Source organism: Eschrichtius robustus, chromosome 1 (genome assembly GCF_028021215.1).
Source record: "Eschrichtius robustus isolate mEscRob2 chromosome 1, mEscRob2.pri, whole genome shotgun sequence".
Taxonomy (NCBI): Eukaryota; Metazoa; Chordata; class Mammalia; order Artiodactyla; family Eschrichtiidae; genus Eschrichtius; species Eschrichtius robustus.
In genome coordinates, this window is record NC_090824.1 from 131,210,166 (window position 1) to 131,227,758 (window position 17,593).

The 17,593-nt window shown below is 50.2% G+C and overlaps 1 pseudogene; it reads left to right on the plus strand.

The window, feature by feature from the left end:
• The window catches only part of LOC137763033 (ras-related C3 botulinum toxin substrate 1 pseudogene), a 112,802-nt pseudogene that overhangs the window by 89,149 nt on the left and 6,060 nt on the right, over positions 1–17,593 (plus strand).

A 17,593-nucleotide genomic window follows, 5' to 3' on the forward strand; every position in this document is an offset into this window, starting at 1 on the left:
AAGCAGGTTTACAAAAACAACAACACTAATGGCTCTCATATTTCCAGCACTTCCTACATGTCAGGTGCTGAACTGACTGCTTAATACAAATAATCTAATTTCAGCCTTCCCACAGCCACTTATGAATGACAGAACAAAACTTACTTATGTATTTCCTTGGGAATATTCACAGCCCCCACTGACCCCACCTGCTCCCGATGAAGAGAACTCTGTCTGTGCTCTCTGAGTTTTCTTCCTCCAGTCCTCTCCTAAAAAGGATGGATTCTTATGGGAAGGAAGATGGGGGTGGCCAAGAGGAGGGAAAAAACCCTGTGTAGCTGAGGCTGGTGGGAGTATCTCATGGTTGTGCTCTGTAAGATGCTCCAGAGCAACTAGGGAGATGACAAGAGGTTTGGGGAGTGGAAACGGGGTGGGGATTTGAAAAAATATTACTGTGAACTATTTGAGAGTTTCTAGTGCAAATGGAATTCCTTGTAAATTATTTTTGACTGCTAAATAGGACATGGGCCTTTGGATTTATAAAGCTTGTATGGGGATTATTTTCCTTTGCAGGTGAAGTGAATAGAGCTAAGAACAGTTAAATAATTTGCTCGAAGCCACGCTGCCAGAAGTGGTTGGTACCAAGCTTTGTTGCCTGCCTCTGATGACACTCTTGTTTGCCATGCTGTGTATTCCCTGGGCCTGACTCATAGACATTTAGAAGTGGAAGGGACAAGGGACCATCTCAGTCAGTTGTTTGGTTAGTATAGAAACTGAGGACCAGAGAAGGGGGGCAGTGGCCCAAAGAGAGACGTGGAGGAGCCAACAGATGGGAACCTCAGCTTCCCACCTCCAACAAACCTTATCCTCTCTCTTTACTGAGTGCTCACTGTGAGATAGACCGTGCTTAGAGCTTTACGACTGACATCCTTTTAATCCCTAACAATCCCCAGAGGCAAGCATTATTATCCCCATTTTACAGAGGAAGAAACAGAGTGACTTTCTGGTATTCATACACTTTAGAAAGAGTGAGACTGGAATTTGAAACCAGGCCTGTTTGATTTAAACTCATGCCCTCAACAGCTCTTTCCTCACAATTTGGTTTCATGCTTAGGTTACTAAGATACTAGAATGCTTTGGTTCTCTAATTTTGACTTCTTAAACAAAATTATATTCTATTTATAGTTGGGTCAAACATCTAGGTACAAGAGAAGCATTTTTCATGCAAAATTTGACAGTGTTTACAATTGATGTCGGAGAGGAAAGATGGGGGGGAGGTTCGGGTGTAGACACGACAGGGAATCACCTGTTGGGTGAGGTTTCTGAACCAACGGTGCAGAACTGAACAGAGAGAGGCCTCTGGGGGTTTATTTGTTCCTTCTTCTCCCACTGGAATGAAGCTGACAGAAATATTCCACCTCTGAGGTGGGGTTATTTACAGCTGCTTTACTCTGGGGACACTGGACACCAATCCTCACCCACGTGTGTGCACATTGTGCACACACACACACATTTTATTTATTAAACAGTAAGTATTATGTGCAAAATACCCCACAGGCCTGTACCTACCACACATAAACAATTCATTGCCTCATCTCTGAAAGATGTTACAATCCAGCAGAACAGATGGGATGAGCTCACTAGGAACTTCAAGGTAATGTGTGAACAGTATGTGCCTCCACAGAGGGATAGATGGGTGGGGGTGGGGAGGGAGGGCTCAGAGGACCAAGTCATCCGGTCTGGCTTAGAAATCTGGAGAGCTTCCTGGAGGAGGTGAGGTTTCAGCAGGGCTTTAGAAGAATGGGAATTTCTTGCCCGTCAGAGATGCAAGGAAGTGATTCTATGTTTACGTGTATATTTCTTCCTACAAAATATTCCCTTTTCTATCTTCTAGTTAAAAACCCATCAACCGAATTCCTTCAAGTGCTTTTGTTATCCTAAGTTCTCTGATTTTTTTCCCCCTCTGCCTAACTTTATTGTTGATTCCTTGTGAAATAAATCATAATTGCCTACTGTCACAACATGAGAACCACTTGACAGGCCTCTATCCTGAGATACTGTCACCGCCCGTCAGCCGGCTGGCTCTGGGGTTGGGAGAGGGGAGGGAAAGAGCCCAGCAGCCAGACTCAGGGTCCCAAGGCCCCAGATCATCTCCCATAATCAGGCAGGATTGTCCCTTTCCACACATGCCCAGCAGCAGGAGAAGGTACATGTGCTACAATGGGGGCATTTAAGAACTCCCACTCCTTAAAAAAAAAGATATTTGAACAGCCCCAATTTTCATCCTCCTTCTGGCCAATTGGCAGTTTGTAAGTCACCACCACCAGATGACAAATTGTTACAGGGAATGATCAATATATTTTTCAGTGGAGCTGGCATTTGGGAAAAACAGACTGACATACAAAGAGACAGTCTTGGAAGCGTTAATGCTCAGAGGCTACCAATTAATCAATAAGTAAATATTTCTTGAGTGCTTCTATAGATAAAAGACAGCATAGTGCAGCGATTAGCAGGGCCAGCTATGGAGTCAGATGGATCTGGGTTTGAATCTTTGATCCACTGCTCGCAAGATGTGATATTGGGCAGGTTCCTTAACTACCGTGCACCTCGGTTTCCTTGTCTCTAACATGTGGGCTGGCGGCCAGGATTAAACAAGACAATACGCTTAACACTTAACATGCTTCTGACAGTTCCTAGTATGTGATGTGTGCTCAAGAAATGCTGTTGCTGAGACTGATGTCATGGTACCTAGGCTCCGAGAGGAGTTTAAGAGATGACAAGGTTCCTGGTTTGCAAAAGTCTAAAACTGAGCTGAAGAGACCAGACACCAGCATCACAGAAAATGGGCAAAAGCTTCAGGTTGGAGGTGGCTGATTCTGATTGTGGGAGCAACAGAAGGTTTGAAAGCAATTGCTCATTCCACGTGGCTGGATTGATCAGGGAAGATTCCAGAGAAAATGGAGACTCACCAAATGGACCTTAAAAGAAAACGTCATCTGAGCATCTGCTACAGGTTGGGTGTTTCCAGGATACCTTCAAGGGAGGTGTGTTTTATCTCCACATTACCCACAAGGGATCTGAGACTTAGAAAAGTCAAGCCAGACAGTTAAAAAAATAGTGGGGTGCTGGTCAGCAAGTTTATGGGGTTTGCAGGATACACGTGGCTATGTGTGCAGTGTGGGGCTACAAGGTGCTCTGGAAGCCAGAGGGCAAAGGAGCACTCATGATACAGTCAAAGGCCACCTTAGGACAATGCTAAGGAAGCTTGAGCCCTGAGGGCTGGCTCTCACTTGCGTGGGCCCCTTCCCAGGTCACATGTTTATAACTTTGTGTCATTTTTCTTGAACAAGACTCCCCGGTTGTTTAAGCTTCAGTCCCCACAAAATCTGGATCTGTCTCTGCATAACCATCAGCCTTGTGGGACTCAAAGCAAGGTGGAGAGGTCTGAGCGGTCAATGGAGAATTTCCAGTACAGGCATTCATTGAAAAAACTGAGTCATAGCTTGTTGGTTCTCTGCCTAAAACCGTCTATTCATTACTCAGCAAAGGCCAAGGACCTTACTGTTCCTACCGGGCCCTACGCTGGGTGGCCGTACTGCCCCAGCCTCCACTTCCTCCTGCTCACCTCCTTCTCAGATGGCCCCAGCTGCAGCGGCCTCCTTGCTGGTCCCTGAGTGACCCGGACACACTCCTTGGCCCTTGCTCTCCACGGGCCTGGAACTCTCATCCCCGGCGGTGCCCATGGCTCCTTCAAGTCCTGGTTCCAGTGTCATCTCCCCAGGTGCGCTTCCCTGACCTTCGTATTTCAATTGCCCTTTGCTTGCTTTATTTTTCTCCAGAGCACTCATGATCTTCTAACTATTCTCTAGTTTACTTATTTACTTGATTTCGTATCTCTCTCCCCTCACTGCACTGTCACCTCCATGACGGTGGGGATTTGTCCATTTGGCTCACAGCTGCATCCCCGGGGCCTGGAAAAATACCTGGCACATGGGTAGAGGAACTAGTAGGTGCTCAATAAATGTGAGTTGAGTAAATGGGGGCTGGATGAAGGAAGGGCAACCAGACAAAGTTCTGAGTGTGACGAGCAAGGCAGATGCACAGAAGTAAAATTCCGACTCAGGAGGGTCCGTGCCGTTCAAGGGAACGCCTCAGAGCGTGCAGGTGGGATATCAGGGCTGGAGCCCAGGATTTTCAACACCAAAGCCCAGTTCTTTCTATCACACCCATGTTTTCCAGACTCCCTCGCTTTTCAGGGATAGTACTTCAGGGATAAAGAGCGTGTCCATTTGCTCCAGGCAGAGTGGATCTGCTGGATTTGTTTTACACATAAGGTTTCTGAGGACTGTTTTATTTGAAGAATGAGACCTTGGTTTGAAAAAGATGGAACCTTCTACCACACCTCGCCATTTTTTGAAGACGGCACCTCACGGTGGGGACTTGGCATGAATGAAAGCCCGAGGGTCAGGAGGGGGAGGCAAGTAAAGCTGCCAGGTGTGGAAAGGCCCTGGGAGAACCCAGCGGGATGGGGATGCAGGCTGTGCAAGGACCTCGGGTGCTGAAGAGTCTGGACCAGGTGCAGAAGGCACCAAGGAGTCGGGGCATCTCGAGGAGAGACAGGTGATGAGAGCAGCTGTTGGGAGAATGTGGCTTGGTCTGGATATCCAGGAGGGACTGGGGCAGAGAGGGCAGGGAAGGGAGCCCAGAGGCAGTGAGGGATGTGGAGGTGGCCAAGGTGATGGAGAAGAAAGGGCCCCGGTCAACATTTCCCAGGACTCCAGTAAGTGGACTTCAAGCCCGCAGTGCCAGCCTGTGCTGGGACCACATCTTCTGGCGTCTGCTCTCCGCTTGGCTCTCACCTGGCTTCTCCCAGCTCCTGGGTCTCAAGCCAAACAGAGGTAAGAGCGGGGCTGGGACTTGGGTGAGAAGAGTCAGGCACTCACCCCAGCAGAACATTGAAAGGGCACCCAAAACTCAGTAATCAAGATAAATACAATTTTAATGAAGTATTTTTTTTAAAAAGTCAAAATTAATGCAAAAATTCTGTAATGAAGAGAATATTGAAATTTCAAATACAGACAGGGATTGGAGGCATTCACTAAGTGAATGGATAAAGAAACTGTGGTACATCCAGGCAATGGAATATTATTCAGGGCTAAAAAGAAATGGCTCTCAAGCCAGGAAAAGACATGGAGGAACCTTAAATTCATATCACCAACTGAAAAAGTGAGCCTGAAAAGGCTACGTACTGTATGATTCCAAATATATGACTTCTAGAAAAGGCAAAACTATGGAGACAGTAAAAAAATCAGTGGTTGCCGGGGGGTCGGGGGAGAATGAACGGATGAACACGTGGAACACAGAGGATTTTTAGGGCAGTGAAACTACACTTATATGACACTACAAGGGTGGATACATGTCGTTATTCCTTTGTCAAAACCCACAGAAGGTAAAACATCAAGAGTGAACGGTATGGTAAACTAGGGACTTTAATGCTAAAGTTTCAGTACCGATTCATGAGTTGTAACATACACACCACATTAATGTAAGATTAATATACTGGGGAAACTGCAGAGGAAGAGGGGAGTACATGGGAATTCTATACTTTCCACTGAATTTTTCTGTAAATCTGAAACTGTTCTAAAAAATGAAGTCTATTAATTGAACAAAATCAAAATCGAAGCAAAAACAATCTATAATGAACAAAATTTCAAATACAGACAGGACCTTTAGGCAGGGATTAGGGTGAGGTGAGTGAGGCATCATTTTCAGGGCTGTGCAAGTTCAGGGTCAGATTCTGCACTCTCTGAGCTGGAAGAGTCTTTAGAAGTCACCTAGTGCGATCCTTGTGGCATTCTGATGGGGGAACTAAGAATCATTCTGGGAGGTTGCGGTGGTCGTTTGGGGGTGGGGTGTACAGTGTTGAGCCTGCAAGCAGAGCGCTGGGCACACTCTCAGCCCAGCGCTCTTTCAGGGAGCTGCACTCCTTGCTGCAGGCGGGGTGACTCACTGTCCCATGCGTGCCATGTGGCCGGGAAAAGGAAGGAGGTGACTGGAGCCTAAAGGATTCCCTGGTCACGTGTGAGCTGACCTTTGGATCTCACCGAGGGCTGGGAGTTTGTTTTATGAGAAGGCCGTCTTTGCGTCTCTCTAGGATTATCACATCATTAACCAAGAAATGGGATCAGTTCCCATGTAAAGCACATGTGGTGGGTGGTTCCTGACTTCTTCCTGGGCTCTGCCCAAGCCAGACGTTCCACGCTCCCGGGAAAAGCACCAAAAATACTGCTTCTTTCCCTCAGACTCCCCGAAATCCCTGTCCCTTCCCCGTGGGGAGCGCTCCTACTCTCAGATGGGCCGGACGTGCAGAGGACACGCTCCTCCTCTTGAAGCTCACTTAGGGCGCTCTTAGAGCAGCTGCCTCACCTCAAGTGGGCCTCCGGACTTTCCCTGGACTCGTGTGGGTTTCCTTTCCCCTCCCCTGGCCTGTCCGAGCTGGCCTCCAGTGCCAGGACTCTCTCCACTCTTCACACGCAGCTGCGGAAGTGGGTGGGACTAGGGGAGGGGGACACCTCCCTAGGTCTGAACTTGACCTCTGAGGGTCAGGAAGCCGAGACAGGAGGGCATGTGTGATTGGGGGCACATCAGCCTGCCCCTCGACCAGAGTCCCCCGGGAGCTGGTGAAGTTGGGCCTGGGGCTGAGGGCTGGTTCAGCATGACGGTCTGCAAGCATTCAGGCCTCTGCTCCCTCCTCCGAGGTGAAGGTTAGCTTGCAGGGCATCACAGGGAGAGCTCAGCCAACGGCCACAGCTGCTGAGGTGGGGGGCGGCAGGAGGGCAAGAAAGCTCAGGGACAGTGCTGCAGCTAGACTCCGATAGCATGGTTGGGACAGGAGAAGTCCAATCTGGGGCGGAATGACGCTAAATCTGCAAAGCCTGTGTGGATTCACAGAGATGTCCGAGGAGGGGAGGGCCCAGAGCCAGGGGGAGGGGGAGGGAGTGGATCGGGGCCTCCCCTTGAGAGAGGACGATGGATGCTCTCTGGCTTTGGAGATAACTGATGATTCTGGAGGTAAAGAGCCAAATATGAAAACGAGTGTAAAACAGGAGGTGGGAGGGGCAGAGGAAGAAGGATGTCTGTAAGGCGTTGAAGGACGGAGCAGGATTCTTGCTCGAGACCAAGCTCTGCGCCACCCAGTTTCCCAGCTGTGAGGCGTCAGCTGCTCGGGTATTGCTGCCTCCCTGAAGCCCCCTCTCTTATATTTGCTCAAGTCTACCTTCTTGCTGACTCAGGGGGGTAAGGGGTGGCCCAGCCCTCGGAGGAGGTGTGATTCCAGCACCGTTTGCTCAACAGCTCCCAGTGTGGGTACCACTGCAATGGCCAGTGAGTGGGATGGCTCAGAATCTGTAGGAGGCGGGATTGTCCCCATCGTTAGGACAGAGAAGTAGAGGCAGTGGGGTGTGCTGAGAGGGGGGGCTTGAGGTCAGAGACATCTGGGTCAAGTGCCAGATTGCCCCTGCGTGATCTAAGCCCCGTCCCCACCCTATCTGGGTTTCCAGGAAGGGGTTGAAGCAGATCCTGTTTTACAATATAAAATCTATGGAGAATAAGATTACTGGGGACGTCACAAACAGCTAGGCCCTACCACACTGGACCATATCTGGTCCAGCGCTTTCTCCTTTCTCCCTCCCCTTCCAGATGGGGTTGAGGGTCCCCGTGCAAACACCACCCCGCCCCGCCCCCGCCCCCGCCCCAGTTAAAGTCCCTACATGCCTCCTTGCAGATGGCTATTAGGTTGATGTTGTGTGAACCCCCCTCGGCTCTGACAGCAAAAGATCCTCTGAAGATTGACATCTTATCAACACCCTTTTAGAGGCCCTGGGGGCTCCCGTGGGAAGCCTCCAGCCCAGAAGTTCTTCCATCATTCCTGGGCTTCCCCCTGAGGACGGAGACCGCATCCCCTGGGTCTTGTATCCCCAACCCTGCTCCACTGAGGCCTAGCGAGTGCATAGACTGCACCTCATGGCTTGTGGCTGAATGATTTTGGCTGACAACCCCTCCTCCCTCCCACTCCCCAGAGCCTGGCCCTGGGCTGGACGCAGAGGGGAAAACAACTAATAAATCAGCCTCAGTGCCATCAGGTAGCAGCTCCTAAATGCCAGCGGCTCCTCTCAGACCTACCTCAGGACTCCCAGGTGACTGATGACAGAGGTGCCACCCTCCAGGTTTATCTCCCCTCCTTCCCAGAGGGGGTGTGGCTTTACTCCCCTAGAGCCCTTGCGTGTCTTAATACAGTGTGTGACTTGTAAAATTCACACAACCAGTGATCTCACACACTTGGAACCTGGCTCTCAACCCAGCTGTGATCCGGGGTGGAAGTGCCCATGGGTGATGTGGGCTGGGAGAGCCTGACGGGACCAGAGGCAGGGCAACTGAGAAGGACCCAGGGTTATTGTCAAGAAGAGCCGAGTCCCAGGCAAAGATCTCCAGTACTCCTGGATGCCTCCTTAGGTGGGACGCTGATCCATTTTACAGAAGGGGAAAGTGACGTTCAGAGAGGCTGTACTCTCTGCTCATGGCTTTGCTTAGATAGTAAGTCAAGGACTGATTTCCCTCCCTAAACCATCTATCTCCCTGGTCACCTTTCTCCCTTCCCATTCCTTGTCCTTGGGTCATGAGGACAGGAGTCGCTGAGGCAGGAAGGCTGGGGTCTGAGGCCCGACTGTGCCAAGTGGCTGTGATACTGAGGGCGATGGCCAAGCCTCCCTTTCTGTGGTGCAAGGGGACAATGACCCTTGTCCTGTCTTGTCCCACCCGGGGTGGTCAGGAGGCTCACGGGAGATGAGGTGTGTCACCCTAGAGGTGCTGTCTAGGCTGGAGGGGATGAGGACTATTGCCACCAGGCTGGCAGGGCGACAGATGCCTGGGCAAGAATGATGTGAGCCCAAAGGGCACAGTGAGCAGACCAGCCTGGCCAGAGCAGTGAGGCCTGGGAGCCGTGCTGGACAGCGGCTTCCTGGGTACCACCCAGGGAAGGCCTGTGGGCTGGGAGCTGAGCAGGGTCTACATTGCCCAGGTTTCCAGGGATCAGTCAGAAGCCACGATGGGCCACTCTGGGAGGACCGGGCTCTCGAAGCCTGGGCTGGCCCGGTCCAGCAGCCGACCTAGACTACCCTTGGAGGGCTGGGAACCGCTGGGCAGAAAACCTCTGGTGAGAGCTTGCTCATGGGGGGTCCTTAGAACGTTACGGGACTTCTTGGGATGACTGACTGCTCTGGCTTGCCTGGGATGTAGGACTTCTCGTGCTAAAACTGAGACAGTCCTGGGCAAATTGGAATGGTCGGTCTTTCTAGGACCACCGTTGTCTGGCCATTGTTTCCTTGGAGAGTGAGCACATGCCAGATTGGGGAGTTGCAGAGTTTGGAAGGGAAATGTACATCCCCGGCTGGCCCCTTCCGGCCCTGGCTTCCAGCCCGGCCTGTCTGTGGGGAGGGGCCTGTGATCTGATCTCCTTAGTTGGGCTGGGGCTGTCTCTGCAGCAGGGCACAGGGGCTGAAGTTTTTTAGGGGGTTCATTCAGAAGGAAGTATTAGGGAACACTGTGGCCACCCCTCTAAGCCACAACCAGCTTTGCCATTTGAGACATTTTGGTCTCCATCACTTGCCTCCTGGGCCCTCTCTGATGGATTCCGGACTTGAAAGGGGATGGGGGAGTGTTATTTATTAGCCTCCTTGACCCCCCAAATGAACACTGAGTGGTAGGGGTGTGGAACAAAGCACTAAGGCCTTAAAAAGTGGTTAGTGACAGCGGACAACAGTGACAGAGTCACAGTGACAGAGTCACACTTCAGAGGCACGCAGGGCAGCCTGGGCCAGGCGCACAGCAAAGACGTGCAAGTCACTGTTATTGTTCTTGCTTTGCCATTAGACCCCATGACTTTTAACTTTAATATTTCCTTCCTTCTGCTGCCTTTAGGTTTTGTTTGTTCTTCTTTTTCTAATTCTTTCAGGTGGTAGGTTAGGTTGTTTAGATGCCATGGCTTTTAAAGTGCTGCCACGCCCACTACCCCCATGGCCCTCAGACAACCCCAGGGAGTAGGTGGGATGGGGTTGCCTGCATTTAGCAGGTGAAGAAACAGGTTCAGAGAAGGCAGAATAGTGCCTGGAGGGCATGTGCACAATTAGTGGTGGCCCTGGGTCCCGGCTTGGGTCTCCTGACTCCTAGGCCATGACACGCTGTACCCTGTCTGGGTTCTCACTGGCTGGGGGATGTCAGGGTGGAGTGTGTGTGTGTGTGTGTGTGTGTGTGTGTGTGTGTGTGTGTGTGCGTGTGCGCGCGCACACATGCACTGGGAGGAGAAGGGAGACCGGAGGGAGGGAGCTGTTCTTTGAGTCCACAATTAGCATCATAGGGAATTCGGAAGAAGCCACACCCTCGCTTGGAAGGGGCGTGGCTAACCCCTGAGCTGGCTGGGTACCTGAGGAAGAGGCTGTGTATTGATCTGTGCAAGGAGCAGTCCCTCTCCCCAAGGGAGCCTATGCGGAACAGAAGACTGAGCATGGCCTTTGGTGTCAGAGGGACCTGGGTTGGAACCCTAGATTCTGTCACTGAGTAGCTCTGTGACCTTGGGGAAGAGACTCCATCCTGTAGGGCCTGTTTCCTTACCTGTAAACTAGGGATAATCACATCTACCTCCTGGCGCTGTTGTGAATATTAAAGTATCCGGCACATAGTAGGTGCTCAACACAATGGCTCCTTTTCACCTGCTTCCGGTGTTGCCTCGTGGGCTGCAACAATCCCTGCTGGTTCTGGGGAGGTAACAGGATCCCACCCCTGGACGGTGGGAGGAAGGCAGTTCATCACAAGTGCTCACTCTTCCGTTGGGCTTTAATTTTCAGTAGAGTCCCCGTGAATGTTCTGGTCTATCACTTAGCTTAGCCAAGGAGACTTGAGGGAGGGGATATGGAGGCTCTTTGAGTTGGAACCTCAAAAACAAAAGTTGCTATAGCCTATTCCTGGGGCTGGGCTGGGGTGTCCTCAGCAGGAAGATAGTCGGTATCCCTTGGTCCAGAGTCCCTCCTTCCTGCAAGGCTCTGGGTTTATCAGCTGAAGGGATGTAGAGTCTCCCTTTCCACTGTCTGCTCCCTGTACTTGATACACGACCCCTCTGCCCAAAGGAGAGAAGCTTGGATTTTGAAGCAGGGAAGTCCAACTGGAGGAACGATCCATTAGGCAGATGAAAAGACATTTTTCTTCACTGCCGTTACACTGCCCACCCCAGACAACACACTCACTACAGTTCTATCTCATTCAGCTCACCTAGAGAATAAAATTAGAAATCAAGTCAACTCCCTAGAGTCTTGTTATATCAATCTGACTTACACAAAACAGGCCAGACAGAGTGCGAGGTTTCCATAAAATTAGGCTGTGTCCCCAGGGGCTGCCTTGAAGCTACCCAACATTTCAGAAAACTGCCAGGTGCCCTTTTGCATAATTTATCAGTTACATACAATTCAATTCATTGCAGGCAGGAGGCGATGGCTAGGGACAGAAGGGGCACCCTGGAAGTAGCATGTGTTGGAGAGAGGAAACCCCGATTCTAACCTCCTCCCCACTGCTGACTGGATGAACGAGCTAAGACAAGTCCTTCACCCTCATGGGGCCCCACTTTCCCCAAACATTTAGACGAAGGCAACTAACTGTCCTTCAGGCAATTCTCGAATTGGTTTGAATGCTGAAATTCTACATTGGTGGTATCTGAACACTGGGGTGGGCGGAGAAAGAGGTGTTCAGAGCTTGGGACCTGCTTGGCAGTGTCGGAACAATGAGAGGCCAAGGTTGGCACAAGGGCTGTGGGTGCCCAGATGGCCAGAAGGAGGTCTGCTTCTCAAATTTGCCTAGTGACTTTCTCGCTTGTAACACCGGTGGCCCCTTGTTAACTTCACCTCTACTCTATTTCAGTGGATACTGGCAACACCCTAGGGGAGAAGGAGGGGCTGCCGTGAGCAATCCTGCTTTCCTGACGGCTGCCCAGGGAGTGGGAGTGATGGTGCCCAGGGCCGCTGAGATCAAGTGTCATGGATCCAGTGCCCTCTCCCCACCCCCGGTGCCTAATCCCTCCCTCTCTCCCCTCTGCTCCCAGTGCCCCCTCTGCCCCCGGAGCGTGTTTTTTTTTTTATGGTATTACTTATATGGCATTTGTTATACTTGTCTACCTGCCTCCCCGAAAGCAGACAACGGGGCTATTTCTCTCGATTTCCCAGGCACTCGATCAAAGGCCTACCCCCACCATGGATGCTCAGGTCAAGTTGTTGAATGAAGGAATAAAGGAGTATTGAAGACCAGAGAGAGACGGCTCAGTAATGCCGTTTCCTTACTCCTGTCCAGTGCTCCTTGCTCTGGGGTCTGACAAGCCATTTACTAGTCCCTGATGACTACGCCATGACTGAAGGCCACTCTGCAGGGTCAGCTGGACCCCACTGCTGAGCCATCACAGAAGGGACAGGATGTCTTTTTCCAGCCTCAGCCCCAATGCCATCTCCAATGCCTGCACCTGGCCACGACGTATGTAGTAACAGGACTGTCGCCCGCGCGGGGCATCCTGCCTTGAAGAAACTGATCGAAACCCCCTGATGGGGCAGGTACACTTACCCTCAGTTTAAGGAGAGGGGGTCAGGTAGGCCACACACCTAGTCTCAGGTTCCCAGCTGAGGTGGAGGAGCCCCGGGATTTGAACCTACTCCTGGCTGATGCCACAGTCTACATTCATTCTATGAAGCCATGATTTCACTACATTGTCTTATATATTTACAAAGTGCTATCTTACCCCCAATCTCTCTTTCATCCTTGTAGGACTGTAGGTATAAAGGTAGGTAGGGCAGGGGTCGTCAGCCCACTTTAAGGAGGAGGGGTTTTACGCTCAGAGAAGCAGAGTGACTGACATGAGACCACGCAGGCTGTGGCAGAGCTGGGATCCAACCGCACTCCAGACGAGGGACAGAGGTTCAGACAGGCTCAGGTACTTGCCCACGGCTCAGAACTAGCGAGACACTCTTTTTTTGTTTGTTTCCTTTTGTTTTTGTTTTTGTAAAAGGGCCGAAAAGAATATGCAAGTATCCCCCCTTAGAGTGGCGTTCCCCACTGCAGAGAGATCACCAGAAGGAGATTTCCTAATGGAGCAGGGGGCTGCCGGGCCACTGAGGCTGACCCGAAGGCAGTTTGGCCCTGCTGAAATATCAATACTAAATTATCTGCCTGACGAACATCGTCTCAAATGTGGGGGAAAGGATGAGGTCACAGGGGTCTATCTGTGGTCCCCAAACAGGAGCGTCAGAAAGGGCAGGAGTGAGTTCTGGGAGGAGGGGAGCTGGGGAAGCCCCCAGCCTTTTGCTGAGATGTCTTCCTGAGAAGACTCTGGAATCACCCGCAGAGCTGCTTTTGTTCCCAAGTCTCTGGAGCTTGCTGGCCGGTTTCCGGGGCAGTGTGTGCAGCCCTCACTCAGCCCGGCCCCTTAAGCGGGCGTGTGCAGGAGCCGTAAGCCTGGACCATGTGGGGCAGTGCCAGCCCTGCTTCGAGATGTCTGTGGGGTAAATGTTTGCTGCTTTTGTCTGGAAGCAAAACCCTTAGCCACTGTTTCTCCAGCCTCCATGGAAATTAAAGCCAGGAAGCTAAGCAGTGGGTGATTATGGGGTTCAACTTGCTTATTAACAGCCCACAAAGGATTATCATGGGGCTTCTAGGAGAAGCCCACAGAGGTTTGGAAGAGGGTTGCTTCCTGGCTCCGGGCACTGCTCTCTGAAAACTCAATCTTCTCCAGGCCGAACGGCTCTGCCTGGCCAGCTGGGGGGGTCCCGGGGGCGCCCCCCCACTGCCACCAACACACAGGATGTTCAAAGGAGCCAACGGGAGGGGTTGGTGGTGAGTATGGGGTAGGAGGGGGCCCAGCCCTTTGTGATCTGTGCCTGCAGGGGGGCCTGGAATGAGTAGGGTGAGAAAATTGCCTACCCCTTTAGTACAGAGTTCAGGTATTTACAACTGTCTCCTTGGAGAGGGAGACCATTTAGGTAAGTTGTAAGAACAGTGTTGGGCAGGGGTCAGCAAACCTGCCTGTTGCCCATTTTTATAAATAAAGTTTTATCGGACACAGTCACACCTATTCCTTTGCAGATTGCCTGGGGCTGCTTTCAAGCTACGACAGCAGAGTTGAGTAGTTGAGCAGAGACTCTCTGGCCCACAAAGCCTAAAATATTTTCTGTCTAGCCCCTCACAAAGTTTGCTCACCCCTAGGTAGGGGAAAGGGTATGAATTTCAGAGTTGACTAGATGTGGGTTGAAATGCCACTTTTACTTTTGTTCTGTATAACTTTGGACATGTTGCTTCCCCTCTGAACCTCGTGCTTTCCATTTGTAAAATAGGGATGACCATCTATTTAACACATGCTTACAATATCGTGTTTACTGTGCATCCGGCACTGTTCTAAGCGCTTTGCGAGCATTAACTCATTTAATGTTCACAACAACCCTGTGATGTTGGTGCTCTTATGACTGTACCACTCTACAGAAAGGGAAGTGGAGAGCTGGAGGGGTTAAGTAACTAACCCAGGACCCCACAATGCTGGGATTTTGAACACAGGCGATATGGCCCCAGAAGCTGTGTTCTCAAATGGCCATTGTGAAGACCAAGAAGTCGTGGATGAGCAGAACTGAGCCACAGGAGCTGGGATGCAGTAGGGACTCAATATCTGTTGGTTCACTCTTCCCCTCGTCCTCTTTGCCAGATTGTTTGGCTTCCCACCTCTGTCCAGGATAAGGGTCCCGGCCCCTTTGGATTGCAGTTTCTGAGGTCATCACATCCCTCGTGCCTTTGCCAAAGCCCAGCATCACAAACGCTGCTCTGGTTTCCTCGACACGCTCCCCCTCTCCCTTCCTGCCGCTGTCTCCCTCCCACTGTTTAGTTAATAATAACATATCATGTTCTGTCTCAGATGCATATCAGTTGCATGTAATTATTTATGGAGAAATAGACAGATGATTCCCTGCTTGGACCGTTTTCACAGGCAGCCATACCTATCGCTTAGCATTCCTCTCTCCCCTCGACTAATAACACTGTCCACTTTAGATCCTGGGGTCTTGATTTATTAGGTAATTTGTTTCTTCTCTGTGGCTTGGGCCTGCCTGTCATCAATATAATAGAATGATGGAAGTGCAAGCTATAGACACCAGACATTAAAAACTAGGCAAATATCACCCATTTCAGCTCCTTGTCCAGAGCCAGAGCCAATCCTCTGCCCGCTGGGGGAGAGGAAAAAGATTACAGGGGGACACCTGGAGCCTGATTCTCACAAAATGACTCTTTGAAAATTGGGCTGGTGGCGCTGCTGTTATGTGCTTTGGGGAAAATGTCCAGGAAAACACATCCACACACACACGTATACGTGTGCACCCACGCATGCGTGCATACACCCACACGGTAGAGGAATCTAAGCTCCCTTCCAAAGAGACTGAATATGCCGGGGTGGGGGAAAAGGACTGAACTGGCTGCCAGGAGGCCTGGCTTCCCACCCCAGCTTTGCCACACTATCCAGCTGGGGGAGCAAGGGCAAGTCACCTCATCTCTCTGGGCCTGAATTGCCTCATTTGTCAGATGAGGAGGTGGCCTTCCAGCCTTAACCTGCTGAGATGCAGCCAAGGTTACATGGAATGTCAGAGGCGGAGTTGGAAACTGAACCTTTGCTGTTTGATTCCAAGATCGGTGCTTTGAACACTTCACCATGCCGTTCCCATCAATCATAATTGTAATCCCAAACGATCAGTCTCTTCACCATCAATAGCCTTATCACAAATCACTGAAATAATATCACCAATAAATGATCTTTAATTGCACCATCAAGAGACTCATCAACGCCATTATGTCCAGGAGCTTCTCACCACCACCGTCCTCATCATCATGCTCATTTCACTGACGGTTTTCTATATGCCACATTTCATATGCAGGATGTGAGTTCATCCTCACAGCAATCCTAGAAAATAGGCACCGTTATAATTATCCTCATTTAATAGATGAGGCAACTGAGGCCCAAAGCGGCACACAGTAGTAAATGCCAGACTTTGGATTTGAACTAGGGTAGGTTTGGCTCCAAAATAAGCTTTCAGCCACCATTCTGTGAATCAACAGCATCGTTATCACAAGTATTCTCGTCACTGTCAGCATGACCATTATCTTCTACATCAGCATCACTGAGCCACCCGGCATCATCTTTCTAATCACTCCCAATATCATCACCAGAGTCAACATTATTGCTAATGTTGATATCACCAATATCAGCATCGATATTGCCAACCTCACTATTGCCAATGTTGTTTTAATATAGACGCCGTCATCAATCATTAGCAATACTGTCACCGTCACCGTCAATATAGTCCATACTGCTGTCATAAATGATACGTATCAGTACCGTCAAAATTGTCTTTTAGGAGTCATTGCTAATACAGACGTCACTGCTAACCTCATTATGGTCACTAGTAATATTATGGTCACTGTCACCAAGCCAGTCCACATCCACATCATAATCAATATTGTAAAAAGCAGAATTATCTGAGCCATCGCTAACCTCACCATCCACAGAGAATTACTGATACTGCCAACATTTTCAATAGCATCATCACGATCGTCACCATCCTCAGTTCACCCTCACTGTCTCAATACAACTAAAATAAAAAGTACACGTCTCCAATTAAGTGGACATCACGGATGTCAATCTACTTACCGTTGTGTTCACCATCATCTACTGAGTTCCGACTTGTGAGTTGAACTGTGTTAGGTCTTCTCTCCCCTGGAACTCTTCAGCTATCCTGTGAGAGATGTGGAATGCATAAATATTTGACTCGCTGTCACACTGCCCATGCAGATGTTGCCAGGGTCATCAGGAATGTGAAACTTCTGCGTCTCTGGAGTGAGGTGATTGCTGTTTCAGAAGTTTTAGGCCATTGAGTATCCTTAAATTCCACCCATCCTTCCCAGCCAAGTTACTTCCCAGTTCCCCAGTGGGTTTCCATCTCCTGCTTCCTTGCGCCTCAACTGACCATCGTTTTAATCTCAGTTATAACATTCATAGCCCACCTCTTGTCCCAGTTGTTTGTATGTCTGTCGCCTTCCCTAGCATATAAGTTCCTGGAGGTGGGGCCCGGTTTTCTTCATATCCCTTACAGGGTTTACACCAAACGTTTGGGGATTTAAAGGGGAATGTTGACTGGTCCACAAGAATCACGTGATGAGGGGTAAAGAACATCAGACTGAAAACCAAGATATCTGGAATTCAGCCTGGATTATCCCTAACTAACTGTGCAACCTTGGATTATCCATTTCCCCTCCCTCCCTCTCTACCTTTCTCCATCTCCAAACCTAAGGGTCATCCCTTTTCCACATCCAAGTTCTGCGGCTCTGCCTTCCAAACCGCCCATTTCTCACCCCTCCTCTGCTGCCCCTCTAATGCAGGCCCACATCTCCAGCTTGAACCACTGCGGTTATCTCTTAACTGGTCTTTCTGCTTCCACTCTATCCCATGTGGGACAAGAGTGCTCTTTTAAAATTAGTTCATATTAGTCCCTTACTCCAC